This window comes from Dinoponera quadriceps, unplaced genomic scaffold (genome assembly GCF_001313825.1).
Source record: "Dinoponera quadriceps isolate SergipeBrazil2010 unplaced genomic scaffold, ASM131382v1 scaffold475, whole genome shotgun sequence".
In the NCBI taxonomy this organism is placed as follows: Eukaryota; Metazoa; Arthropoda; class Insecta; order Hymenoptera; family Formicidae; genus Dinoponera; species Dinoponera quadriceps.
The window spans coordinates 641,954-653,647 of record NW_014554738.1 but is presented as its reverse complement, the minus strand read 5'-3'; the positions used below and the strand labels follow the sequence as shown (position 1 = coordinate 653,647).

The window sequence follows — 11,694 nt, the reverse complement described above, 5'->3', positions numbered from 1 at the left end:
TTATCGGCAACTTATTGCAGGCAAGAAGTGGCCGCAGGAATACGACGATCGGAGAGTAAGCCTAGGTCTAGTCTTTCCTAAGAGGAGCGTACCCGAAGACGTCGCTACTGGCGCCTCTCTCGGATTTCGGCCGACGTTTCGAGAGAGAGAGAGAGAGACGAGGAATCGAGGAAATTTCCTCGGCGAAATTCGCGTCGTTCGCGTATTCGACGACAAGAGCTCTTCTCCTTCCTCCTGTTCTCCCTTTCTCGCCGACGATTCCGCGAGACGCGCGGAAGACGGCTGTAACTCGCTCGCGTGCGCGCGCGCTCATGTGCCGCACTGCCGCCGGCCACGTACCGATCGCTCCGACGAAGGCCGTCGCGCGCGCGTTGGGAGTCAGTCAGCGTTCGCGCACGAATGCGACGGTACGGACGGCGGTCGTGGCGAGTTTTCACTCGGCGTCGCGCTCACCAGAGCAGCTCGTTGGCAGCGGAGCTAAGCTGACGACGTTCCCCGCTCTCGAGCGCAACGGCTCGCAGCAAGGAGTCGCGCGCGCGCGCTTGTGCCAGAAGACGCCCGTTCCTCCGGCCTGTCGCGACCGACGCTTCCTCCCTGGTGGCATCCTTCGCGGGAACACGCCGAGAACCGACCTGCCTGTGCGGAAGGCGTATTGCCGGTCAGTCGTCACTACCGGGGCTGTGACCTGCTTCCGCGCTGAATCCTCGCGACGGTCCGACGGCAGGCGGACGACCCGAAGGTGAGAGAGAGAGAGAGAGAGAACGAGTGACTCGCAGGTCCACGTCGTCTCGCACCGGAGGCAGGTTCCTCGCGCGAACTCAAGAGCGAACAAGTCCTCCTCCTCCTCTTCTGCTTCGTCCTAGTGACGCGATTTTGGCGGGCAATTGACAGCGTACGCGCGCTCAGTCGCGCCGCGCAACAGGAGAAAGAGAGAGAGAGAGAGACGCGCATTTGACAGCTCCGTTCTCTCTCCTCCCTTTCTCGCCTCGAGTCGAGTGCATTCTCGCTTATTAGCGAGCGGCCCGCCGATCGCGTGTCTAAGATATCCGAGACGAGGATACAACTACACTGCCAGTCGCGTTATTATTATGTGTGTGTCGAAATGACACGTAATTAAGATTACCAGACTCGTTGTTGTGATACGCGCGCGCTTATCGGAGGGCTATAAGCGATTACACGCTACGTAAGCCGGATTACGAGACGTTATTAAAACACAGGACAACACAGGAAAGGTCGCGACAACGGTGAGTTGTTTCGCGTCTGTGCATGAGTTTTCGCGCGAGAACTCGGAATCTCCGGTAGAGAGAGAAAGAGAGAGAGAGTCGAGAATCACGCCGTGTGTGTTTTCCACCTTCGTTCGCCCACGCGATCTTCCGGAGCTTGGGTTCCGCGAAGCTGACCGATTGCGCAGCGCGTCGTGCACGAGAGATCGGTCCCTCCGGAAGTTCTTTCTTCAGGGTGAGACTCTCTCTCTCTCTCTCTCTGTGTCTCTCTTCACACAGCGTCGATTCGTTGGGCGACGATGACGACGACGATCGTGGCTCGCCCGTCGAAGAATTATCGAGGCTAACGGCGATAACGCTCGCGCATCGGGGAAAAGCCGTACAAGCGGCGCAGAGATACGCCGTCTAAACGCGTATAGATCTGTTGACGGCGCTCGCGGTGCCTCTCTCTCTCATTACGGAAGGTCGAGAAGTCGATGCTCAGTCGACTTCCCGTGAAGTGAGGTGTACGGCGCGGCACGGTGCGCGGCGACCTTGATCGCGCACGTCGCTCGGTGCCATCGATATAGAGGTACGCAAGACCCGCACGTCGATAATTCGCGTCGCTCTCCCTCTCTCTCTCTCTCTCCCTTTCTAGCCACATGTCTCGCACATTCAACGTTTTCGCGCCCATCTCCACCTAATATCTAAATCCTAATACCCTCACATACACCTGCCTTGTCGGCGACTTGAACACTCCAGCTTGGCGATAATGCGATGAACGACGGCTAATCTATAATCTATGAAGAAACGGGCGATAACGATACATATACATACGGAAAGAGAAAGAGAGAAAGGGGGGGACACTCGTCAAATCAACAGTCACGTTCGACTTAATTTAATTTGCGGTGAGCTCTGACAGTTAATCGTGTCAAGGTCGCGCCGTCACATGTAACTTCGGTTGAATGAATGGACGAGCGCGACTAAAGAATGTGTCGGAAATCGCGCGCGCCTTGTCGGGTACCGGAAATGAGGAAATAATGTAGGCGCCAATTATTTTCACCGTCGCCTACTGACACGGCGGGCGTTCCGTTGCGAAACGGATGAATATTCAGAAGTCCGTTGGGGTTTCCACCGCTGCCGCGAACGGAAACAGCAGAATAGGAGGCTCCATTGCACGCAGTCCCACCTCTTTAGTCATAATGACAATGAAAATTTTCAATCAGGCGCGTTACATCCGAATATTCATGCATCGTGATGACTGTTGATTAATCGATGTTGCCAATAGAAATTGTACTTCGTAAGCGGTCTAAGCCACGAGATATTCGATTTGCGTGGTGTGAAGGTGTGTGCGTGTGTCACAACAAAGATAAGGATCCCACGGTTCATCACTCCTGTAATATTTAATGACTCGAAACTATCTCTGCTGTGTGTGTGTGTGTGTGTGTGTGTGTGTGTGTGTGTGTGTGTGTGTGTGTGTCAGCAGAGAAAGTTTGGAGTCATTAAATATCGCGGGGGTGACGAACCGAGTTTTTCCGCTGTGACACACACACGTGTAAGTTTAACCGCGTAACCTCCATGTGATACAGTTTGGGTAATGCTTATATCGGCGGCAGAATACAGATTTTTTCGAGGAAAGACCTGAAAAAGCACACCATTTGATCATTTTATCGTATTTTCAATAGAAAGTATCAATTTTTGCCGGCTTTTCCCCGGCAAAATAATGCTTTCTCGCCACCTGTGCGTCCGGACTTTATCCGAAAAACCTGGAATTCCGCCAACCCTCGGCGAAATCCGCGATGTCGTTCGCAGTTAATTTCGCGACTCCGGACTGGGTGGATGTTTCATTCAGTCGCCCAGGTACGCCGGGCTTTAACAATGAAGGACACGTGATTTTTCAATCCCTGCCGGCTGACAGTCCGTCGATAAAAGGATCGCATTAACCTCTGAATCTTGAACGAGTCCCTCGAGTGAGGCATTTTGCAACCCTGAGGACGCGGCAACGGTCGGCGGCCGTGCGGTTGCCGCGGTTCGATTGCGATCTTTCGCCTCACGTGTTTAAATCCGCATTAACTCGATTTCCATGAAGTATTCGGCTCGCCGCGTTTACGTGCCCTGCTCGAGTCGCGCGCGCTTTAAGTCGCGCTTTAAAATCACGCACGCGATCGATGCTCGTTTCGCGCTCGTTCGCGCCGCGCGCGAACTATCGATGGGGTCACGCGTCATATCTATCGCGCCGGAGGTCGCATATCGATAATGTAGGTCATGCATTTTCGGCTCTGCACATTTGGCATCCGAACGTCGATTGGGTTTCGCCCTCCCCGAGGACCGATTCAACCGCCGAACCGCTCCAACGGAGAGCTCCATCGTCCCTGTGCAATTTTTGCGCGCGGAATTCTTCGCGAGTTCCCGATATCGATCCTCTTTTCATTAATATCGAACTCGTCGGTAGCGCGACGAGATGGGGAGTGCGAATTTCCCGGAGCGAAGAGCGAAAAGGGAGAAAGAAGGAGGACGAAGGCCCGGGACGAAAGGGCGAATTAAAACGCTTGGAAATTTCGAAGCGACAACTTGCGTCCCGTGGAGCGACGGAAGCGGCGCGGAGAGACGTGTTTAACGACTCTCGTTTGCGACGTTTACGACGTTTAGAGGTACACGAAACGACACGCGTTGCGTTAAACGGCTCGATGTTTTCAAGAGTTACACACTGTGCGCCAAGGCGAAGGCTTAACCGTTAATCGAGCTGGACTAATCCTCGCAGGCTGTACTTCACATTATCCTGTTCCGTATCGTTATTCGATATCCGGCCGCCTCTAATGGGGATGGTCCGATTTAGGTCACACGTTTGCCCGCGCGGGCTACGTCACGATTTTCGAGCGAGAGAACGAGAGAGAGAGAGAGAGAGAGAGTAAGAAATAGGAGCTTTGATGTAACTATATGATGCGCGACTTTGATGTAGCTCGTGATGTGTGTGTGTGCACGTTTCATTCTCTCGGATGCTCGCGCACACGATCGCGTTTTATTACATCGCGCACGCGCGCGTTCTCTCATCGCTCTCTTGTATTTTTCCACGCACACGGCTCGAACGACACGCACGCACAGCGATCGTTCTCTCCCCGTCGTTCTCTCTCTCTCCCTCTTTCTTTCCGCCGACTTGTGATCGGTTCATTGTGCCGAGTCACCGCTTCGGCCACGCTCGCGACGCGAGCCTCGTTTCTAACCGCGCATTTACATTTCCGCACATACTCGACCGCTACATCGTTTTGCCATCCGATATTCCGGAGCGATTAGCGGGAGAGGCAACGCTGGCATTCGCAATCGCACGCAAGCACGCACGCAAGCACACACACACACACGCGCGCGCGCGCGCGCGCAGAAATGAGGAACGCGATCGATTTATCTTATTTCGTTTTATCATAAAGCACATAAGGAGATAATCACGAGTCTACCAACAACGCAAACATAATATACGCAGTATAACCGCGCGACTTCAAGGTGGAACGCGCGATGATTCATTTTCCGATGTTTAATCAAAAACACCGCGACGTGGGCGAAATTTGACGACGTCCCACCTCGCCGAAATCCCGTCGATAAAGCAAAGCGGGCCGAGGGAAAAGAACCGCGAGGAGTGGCCCCGCGCGTCTCCCCCGCGTCCAGTTCGGATTTCCCCGCGAAACACGGAAAGCTCTCAAACTGTCCGTTCGACGACGAATTACGCGCGTATGCGCGGCGATAATGCGGGACAGCCGCACTCCGTGGCACGTCCGAGTTTTCAAGATATCCCGCGCGACTTTGATACTTTTAAGGTAAGATCGCGCCTATTTAGATGACCTGTAAGAATGACAAAAACTTACCTATCACATCCGTTAATTTCTCTTTTCGTATGTTTAATTGTACTAAATGCAGAGAAAGCTTTTTTCTCTCCGTAGAAAACTAACCCTTTATTCTCTATTCCGGCTCTGCTCCTAATCCCGAGTCACGAAGACGTGTAGCGATTAAAAAAAGGGAAACTTAGAAACCTTTCAATGTGCGTGATATATATGTATATATTTTTTCAAAATATAAAACAAATTCGAAATTGGCGTGTTGAGAAACAGAGGAGAGAGGGGATTCGTAAAAAAAAAATACCTACGTCTCGGAGACGCACGTTAGTATCGTAGGGTTAAGACATTTCATCGTGGTCAAAATTATATCATTAAAATTGTGTATATGTATGGACGTACTTTGCTGTCTCAGCTCCTATTGTGTTGTAAAATCAAACGTTTAACCAAAGTTTCGAACAGGGATCGTGATCAAGACGTGCATTGCGTAATATCTCATCTCACCCCTCGCAGGATCCGTTCTAACTTGAGGACGAAGGTGTTATAAATAAAAAAAAGTTTCCCGCATTAGAGCGTTCAGCACATTTGAGCATGCTGCACGCTGCGAGATCGTGTCCTTTTCGGGATGCAACGCGTTGCACCTGTCCAATGTAATCAGCACGCCCGGCGAGAGGCGTGTGTCGTGAAAAAGCGTATTAAACATTCTCAGGTTATCCGGTAATCCGAGCGTTCCCCAATTAGCGGAATTTCCGTTAGGATGACGTTTCTCGTAGGCGTTGTGAGAGAGAGAGAGGGAGCGTAGGCAGGCAGGCGGATGAATACTCCGCACGGGTATCGAGACACGTTTTCCTTGACTGGCTTGTGTTTTCCGCCTAGCGGCGTTTTTGCAATAACAAGTCGCTGTTTTCAGAGTGCATCCGAGAGATGCCAGTCTCCGGAGAAGAGAATCGCGGACAATTAAGCTGACGCACCCATTCGGAGTATTCCGGAGGCCGGATTTCTCTCGTTGGAGCGCGTCGGAGCGTCCGGATAAATTTTCCGAGGAGGTAGCACTCGCGCGTATCCCGCTTCTCGAGTCCCTCCGAATTGGCAAATTGATGATTCTGAAAAATGTATCGGTACATCACCGGACGGCGTATCGACCCCCCAAACGCGGTCCTGAGCCACGGGAAAGGAGAAGTCGTTGTCGGATGACGTAACGTGTAACGAGCGCGTCACAGGTATACGATATGTGTGTCGAACCTTACATCACCGTGCGGTACACGGCGCATACTATCGTTACACGTTCGCCTCGATAGCTCCGAACTAAGAATACCTCTTTGAAATGTCAGCGAGGATGAAATCCCCTGATTCGAGAGCGGACGCAAACTCCCCGCCGCTGAGCGAGACCGCCGTGGTAATCGGTAATTCGGAATTTCAACTGATTCGGAGCGAACGGTCGAGGTAAAAAATCAACCTCGGCACGGTGTACACAGTGAATTCGGACACGTGTCTAAGGCACGAGGAACGTCGATACCTCGCTAATATTTAATAATCATCGATTGAACTAGCTTCTCTCCGCTCCTCTATTTTGCTATCTTTATCTCTCTATCTCTCTTTGCAACACACACACACACACACACACACAGAATCCAACTGTACTTGACGAAGACGAAAAAAATATTACGAGTATTTATTTTGCGTCACTTACTGAGTCATCACTAATACGGCGGAGTTGTGATCCGCGTAGAAAATTGTCGCGCAGTTATTGCTGCCAGATAAGCTTCATCGCAATTTTCATTGCGTCATGAGCCGCGCAATAAAGAGATACGTACGCGCGTGCGAAAAAGCGTCACAACAAATAAAAACAAAGAACGCGACGACAATTATGTGGAGACGACCTTGTGAATTTCGCGCTGAAATGATGTCTCGATCTTAACGGAAACAGTCGGTGGAAAAAGGTTTTCCGAACTCGTCTCGAAGATCTGACACTGAAATCGAAGCGAATGTTTCTACAACGCCGCGAGAGGATGAGATATTCTTTTAGAAATACGCCGGGAAACTAATAACGGAGATAAAGCACGAAACGGAGTCTCTAGGAATCAGTGGTTTATAATGGAGCTCTTAGCGCAAGAGTAACAAAGTTTATCTCAACACGTATCGATGGGGACATCGACAATAAAAACGCGCACCGGCAATCTTTATCAGTGTGTAAACCGAAGGGGATCAGACGTACGTCGTCGTGAACCGGATCCGCCTCTGCCTCTTCGAGAAACAGACGGCTCGATGCTAGCAAATTGAAAAAATTAGCGTGTGGACCGCGACAAAATGAATGGCGAGTCGTCGTTTAGAGATTCGCCCATTGCCGATTATTTAGAGCATCGAAACACCCGGAATGGGAATTTTCATGCTATCCTGATGATTTTAAGGACAGTTTGCGCTTACTTAAATGGCCTATATATTAGTAAAAACTTACTTTGACTGTGTTCTACTTGTTACCTACTCCCTTGTACCTTTAATTCTACAGATTTAATTTCAATGCTATTTTGAAGCTATAAATGCTCTCAATATTTCGACGATTAAATTCATATGAGTATTCAAAACAACTTGTTTTGACGCGAAAAACGTGGGAAAATAAAGGTTTAAAAAATCATCAAAGGATCGAAGTAGAAGTAAATTATATTATTGCGGTTGAAGTTGAACTTATTTTGCTATCTTAGTTTTTACTGTATTACAGAATCAAAGGATCAACATACGGCCAAAATTCCAATTCGGGACGTCGCGTTTTTGTGCNATATATATATATATAATATACACTGTTTCATTTTATTTTTTCCTTTCGTTCGACTGTTCGAGCCTTTTCCCGAGCGTTTTCACTTCACCGACGGCTACGTGCACACAAAGGATTCGTTCGGAAGCCCCTCGCCGCCGCGGAATATGTAACGCCTGGCGCAAAAGGCTTCGCGCTGATGCGTCAGAAAAGCGCATTCGTCCGAGGTATGAAGCGCGCGCGAGGTCGAAGTGCGACCGAAGATGCGATTGGCTATGGTATCGTTATTTGAGCGAGCTTCGCGATTAACAGCACGATCATCACTTTCGCGTCACTCGGGTGCGATCGAGCCATTGGCGCGCAGGCTCATTGAGACATTAGCACCGCACGATATACTTCGAATCTATTTTCGAAGTTGGGATTTATCGAGCGGCTTTGACCCTTCAGCTCGTCAGTGTTATCGGCCGCGCGTATATAAAGTTGTTAGACTTTCGCAGGGTCGTTAAACGCACGTTTCCCGCTCGTTTTCCGCACGCTACTCACTCGTCGTACGCGTCTTCCCTTAAGGCACGCGCACGTAATTGTGTTTATTACAGTACGCGACTCCGGCGAAGACGACAGTTGTTCTCAGTCGGGAATTCATCTACCTGGCCCACGGGGTCGAGTCGACAGGGCGAGTGAAAATTTCAACGCTACTTTGACGCTCTTAAAGATAGTTCGTCCTTACGATGGCTTGTAGACTGAGAAAGATCTACTTTGACGGCGCTGACACTTATTACCTTCTCTCTCTTTCTCTCTCTCTCTTCAACCTGTAATTCTACGGATTTTATCTTAATACTATATTGAACAACTTGTTTTTATGCTAAAACTATCACGCGAAATCTAAGACATCATCAGAATCAGAATAAGAGTAACTCATATTATTAGAATGTTTTTGCTATCTTAGCTCCGTTGCGGAATTAAAGGTTTAATATAGGACTAAAATTTTGACGCTCTTAAGAATAGTTTGCGCCTCTACTCGGATAATCTGTAGATTAATAAAATCCCACTTTGTTGATATACCGTTACTTATTAAGTTTTCTCTTGAACTTTTAATTCTACAGATTTAATTTTACGCTACTCGGAACAACCTATTTTGATGCTAAAACAGCGCAAACAGGAATTCAAAGCATAATCAGGGTCGAAATAGGAGTAACTTGTATTATTAGAATTGAAATTGTACCTATTTTTCTATTTAAACCCCTAATCTGTTGTAGAATTGAAAGTTTAACGTTGGGATGAAGTTTCAACTCGGTTACGGCGACAGGAAGGCGACTATTCGGCTTTCGCGCGCGAAAATATGGAACATCGATTAGTCAGCGAGCGCGAGCCTGTTTACAGCTACGTAAGAATGCTAATGTATCTATTACTTCGGTGAATTACCGTGTCAAGTTAAACCGTTCGCTTTTAATGTAGTCACGCGCCGCGTGCTGTCGATTTGGCCCGTTCGTTAGCGCGCCGATAGCGTTATATTCAGAAAAATCTCTGTAAAATTCTAGTCATCTTCGGCCTCAATATCTTCTTCCGATCTATATCTTGATTTAATTTTAAGGAAGTTATAAAGCTAATATATCTTCAGTGACATATCAAAGAATCGTGAATTTGATATTTATCAAGCGACACTGCACTTATATATATTTATCTCACAATCTAAATAATAAATGTTAATTTGAGACGAAGTTTTTTTATTAATGCTATATTTCTGCATCGGTTGTGTGATCTAACGGAGATGCACATACAGGGTGTCTCAGGAGGAAAAGTCAATATTCTGGGAGATGATAGTATCGGTCATTTATGCAAAAATATTCACATGAATATGTGTCCTATTTGACCTTGTTTCAGAAGTATTAGTGATTGGAAATGTATTAAGTTTCCTTTAATTAATAACTAAAAAATTTGCGTGTTATTTGCAAAATGATACGGAATTTTTTTAATTCAAAGTAGCCTATTCTATAAATATATGACTGTCGTCTGTAAAGACTTACAATTCTTTCACTTATCCGATGGTAATTATAAATAAAAAAATTTTTCTCAGTGCACATCGATTCCCGTTGATTGTATAAAAGCTCGATGGATGATTGAATCACTGAAGATACGGTAAATAATTTGAATAATTCGAAACACATGGACCTTCGGTCTCGTTTCATTTACTCTTCACTGACCGAGATTCTCCGAGCGCAATTATTTATACATTATTCTTAAATTATCTCGAAAGATCGACCGATTTTGTAAATACGATTATCATTACAAACAACTTAATGAGACGCAGTAGTATCATAATGCAAGTCACCAGTGAGATATTTAACATGTTAATTTTCTTCCGCCTGCCGAGAAAATCGATCGTACGTTTTCGTTTACGAGACCGCGGCGAACCCTCGTTACGACACCGCACGGAGAAAAAAATTGGGTTAATTAACATGTTGATGAACGAACTGTTTTGGTTCCAGGAAACAGAATTTCTGCTTCCCGACAATTTGATTCAAGACAACCCGAAGTTTTGTTTCTTTCCAGCAAAACGTGTTTGATTTATTCATCGTCACGTTAGTTCAACTAATTTTTTTTTTCTCCATGCGTGCAATCCGATATTTCGAGTTTCTATTCGTTTCTCATCGCAATATTCCCGCGACGTAATACGGATCAAATCAAAATTCTTCGCGAGGGACTAACGTTCCGCGATATTCTGCAATATTATATCTCCGCGGGATGTAAATATCTCACAAAATGGCGAAAAAGAAATAGACAGACAGAGAGAGAGAGATTTTCGTCATCGATCCCGATTTCTTCAATTTCTTCCTTTGGCCGCTGGTTTCGAAGCCAAGTATAAATTATTCTTAATAACTGCGCGGGCGCGCGCACGAGGTCAACGATCCTGCTCCTTAATGGGTTCACCAGGACGTAAGATCCGCTCAGAGCCAGACGGCGCCAGCCTCCCGGCTCTTTGCCATTACGCAGCCTATATCCTACTATCCTGCCGTGCGTATGTACGCTTCTAAATAATTCTGTCGTCGGTGTGCAATGAGAGCCAAAACTTAATGAAGAGGAAAAACGATAACCGAAAGAATTCGATTGACAATAAATAGGATTAAACTTTTGCGACAGTTTGTCAGATTGTTAATAATTGCATGGCTTCTCCAAAGATTATTCATTTTACAAGCACGCGGAAGCAAATAATTCAAGCCGTACGATAGTAGTAAATCGATAATAGCATTTATTAACATTCCAAGCTTGATAACGTATGATGAAAAAATCTCTAAGAACGTATGATGGAAAAATCTCTATTAAATTTAATAATCTAGTGAAATTTTTTTACAAAATCATAGTTATGAAATCTAATAACCAAAACGATATTATAATTAATATATAGCTACGAAAAAATATATTCTGAGTCCTTCTTTTCATAATGGTGTTGTAATAATCTAGAGACGACAGAACAAAAATCATTAATGGTGTTACTAAATCTAAAGGACGCTGTTGTGAGAACTGTTGCGTCCTGGAAGAGGATTTACACAACAAACATCGCATACTCGCGCACTCGCGAGGCCTAAACGTGCCGACAGGTCTGCGGATCAGGTCAAAGTCCGGAGAGGCCCATTTACTCCGATCGCAAAACGTACGTTAGGTGGTCCTTTATTTAGGTCAAAGAACTTAATCTCTTTACTCTCGGATAGGACCATTGTTGAAGGGGAGTGTTGAAGGGGAATTCACATTTAAGTAATTGAAAGGAAATGAATGAATAATTGTAACAACTTGGTTAAATTTAGGACATTTTGAATAAAACAGTTTATTAATTATACTAATAACATAATTGGTTCTCACATGGATTAATAATAGTGATAAATTGATGAGAGAAGTCATTGTAAAAGATACAATATTTAAAAGATGA

General features: G+C 46.5%; 1 protein-coding gene across 5 annotated transcripts in view; it reads left to right on the top strand.

Annotated features, from left to right (window-relative positions):
- Positions 1 to 330: 330 nt before the first annotated feature.
- LOC106741214 (protein GDAP2 homolog) overlaps positions 331 to 11,694 on the top strand; it is a 34,136-nt gene continuing 22,772 nt past the window's right edge. The window contains exons 1-2 of one of the 5 annotated variants that reach the window (XM_014612986.1): positions 331 to 739; positions 9,029 to 9,156. The gene's annotated coding sequence lies outside the window, so the exon portion shown is untranslated. The other 4 variants (XM_014612987.1, XM_014612985.1, XM_014612988.1 and 1 more) reach the window with 4 other exon arrangements.